We start from the raw sequence: 2,500 nt of genomic DNA, 5'->3' as shown, positions 1-2,500 counted from the left end.
AATCTGCAAACCTGAGACACGGCACAGTTTGTACAGAGATTCATTCATCTGTATGCAGTCGCAGCACAAAGAGCAGCACATAAATATTCCACTTTGAGAAGGAAATCTTCTTTAGCCAGGACACAGACTGCTCCGGACATCAGTGAAATGGGCCAGCGTGGCATAATTTATAGGATGGTACCTTTTCTACAGTTAAACTCACTGTTTCAGCATAATTAATGACCACAGGTGTTTTTTCTCTCTCACTGTGGCTCTTTTTAAGTGGTTTTCATAAATTAGTTAGTGCACCGGATTAGTGATGTGAAAGTGAATCAGCCGTGTGAGTAAAGGCAGGCTGATCGGTGTGTCTTGGCTGCACTCTGCTGGTGAAGACATGAACTGTTGGCTGTTTGTACAGTCAGTGTGGTGTGTGTGTCCAGTTTATTAGGTACACCTAGCTGAAGCTAATGACACAACAGGAGGAGCTGAAGCTAATGACACAACAGGAGCAGGATGCAGTTTGTGGTGCTGATGAAATGTATTGAAGAGGAGTTTCTTACGTCCTGTTCAGACCTGCTATCAACATCTGTCCTGGGCTCTCTTAACCTGCAGATGTTAGCAGCAGCTGTTTGTGAACGCGTCTGTTTAAACTATACAACCACTAAACTAGTGACCACAACATCACCAGACTCCCTCAACAAATGTAGTAATTTTAAGAGTTGTTGAGTTAAAACAAACTTTGTAACGTAGTGAAACTCTGTCTCTGACAGACTCTGAATCATTGTCTCCTTGTTGTAACTTCAGCATTAAATGAAAACAGTAAGTTGTTTGTTTCCTTGTAAAAAGTGTCAGTTTGTGGCAGCATGGCTGTACCAGCCTGTCTGCTTCTGTGTCTAAAGTGCTAAAGTCTTACCTGCCAACATTTAGCAGCTGTTTGAACACACTGTTTACACTGATTTCACCATTTACACTCAATTTATGAAAGAAGAAACATTTTATTGATCTAAACATGTCACATTTCCAAATACACTAAACAGTAACCAGTATAGTTGAGTTAGGAGAAACTTTCTAAACTTCTGTTCACAGCTGACGTCAACCTGCGTCTGAGTGACCGTTTGTGGTCAGATGTCACTTCTCCACCTTATATGCAAATTAACCCGTCCATCACTGGGACAAACAGACGCCATGTTTTTACACAAAGACAGAACTTCAAGTACAAGACGGACAAATAATGAAGAATTATTAGTGTAATGGGATTACTCAGGACAGGTGGATGTGACACCAGGTCTGAACAGGTTATGATATTTAGTGTCCTCATGAGTGTATGTGATGTGGACACAATGGAAGGAATACCTCTCAGTATAATATAATACACACATAATGAGCTGAACATTGTAACTGTCAGTAAGGTGAGATTTAAACCAGGTGTACTTAATGAACTGAGTGTGCGTCATGTGTGGACACTGGACTGTAATGTGGTGAGACTCAGACTGATATCTCCTGCTGATGTTGTGTGAAACTATTTTTCTCGGCTGATCGGCTTCGTAGACAGAAGACTTCTCTCTCTGATTCAGTGAACTGGATGTAGAAAACAACGCTGATTATTTCTGCACATTACTGTGATGATTCTGTTTCTAAAACCATTTTCCAGCTTTGTCTGAGAGAACAAAGCCTGAATGAAATGATGCAAATATTTGAGTATTTACATTTTCCTCATCACACTCAGCTCGACTCGTCCTGAAGGCTGAACTCATATTTCATATTATTTTAAATTCTGTCTCTCTATTCAACATTTCTCTTTCTTCTTGCAGCTGTTTGATATTTGCAAAGTGACTTAGAGTTTAAATAAGACAGAAAAGTCTGTGTCCATCACATCCTTTTCATCCCTCTGGGGGCTCAACCGACGGCTGAAATTCAATCAGAAATCAAAAGAGCTGAAAGAAGAAAGCCGTCATCAAACCAGAACAAACTAGGCACTCAGTAGATTGTATACCTCCGCCCAACAGCGCCTTTAATTCAATCAAGCCTCATCCAATATGAAGTGCTTTTTCTTACAGTATGTCATTTTAGTATTTAATTGTATTTGAACTTTATGTTGATTAGTAGTGTGAATAAATAAAAGACTGACAGCTGTTCACGTTTTTACTTCTGCCTTCGCCTAAACACAAACAACACTTAAATAACAGAATGATATTAAGTAGGAACTGTGATACACACTGATAAATTAAAACAGTCGGAGCGTTTCCTCTCACTATCACACAGCTGTTCAATATTCGATACAGTGAAAAATATCGCTTATAGAGATAAAACTGCCCATCACAGTTTCCCAAACTGACGTCTCCACATGTCTTCTTCGGTCAAAGACCCTCATTAACTGTCATAAGTGACAAAGAAAAACAGCAAACCCTCAAATTGAAGGAGCTGGAACCAGATGATGATATTTCTGCTTGAAAAATGACTAAAATGATCAATAAATTATCAAAATACTACAACTATTTGGATTGATAATGAACTAATCGTT

The 2,500-nt window shown here is 39.2% G+C and overlaps 2 protein-coding genes across 3 annotated transcripts in view; both read left to right on the top strand.

The window, feature by feature from the left end:
• Nucleotides 1-2,500, top strand: part of rad51d (RAD51 paralog D) — a 26,431-nt gene that overhangs the window by 12,064 nt on the left and 11,867 nt on the right. The window lies entirely within an intron of this gene.
• Nucleotides 1-2,500, top strand: part of LOC311269815 (uncharacterized protein) — a gene marked incomplete at both ends in the record, with an annotated part of 6,508 nt that overhangs the window by 3,330 nt on the left and 678 nt on the right. The window lies entirely within an intron of this gene.

The sequence above is a fragment of the Pagrus pagrus genome (genome assembly GCF_965226575.1).
Source record: "Pagrus pagrus genome assembly, chromosome: 14".
NCBI classification, from domain to species: domain Eukaryota; kingdom Metazoa; phylum Chordata; class Actinopteri; order Spariformes; family Sparidae; genus Pagrus; species Pagrus pagrus.
The sequence above is the reverse complement of the archived record's forward strand: the minus strand, read 5'-3'. Positions and strand labels throughout refer to the sequence as shown.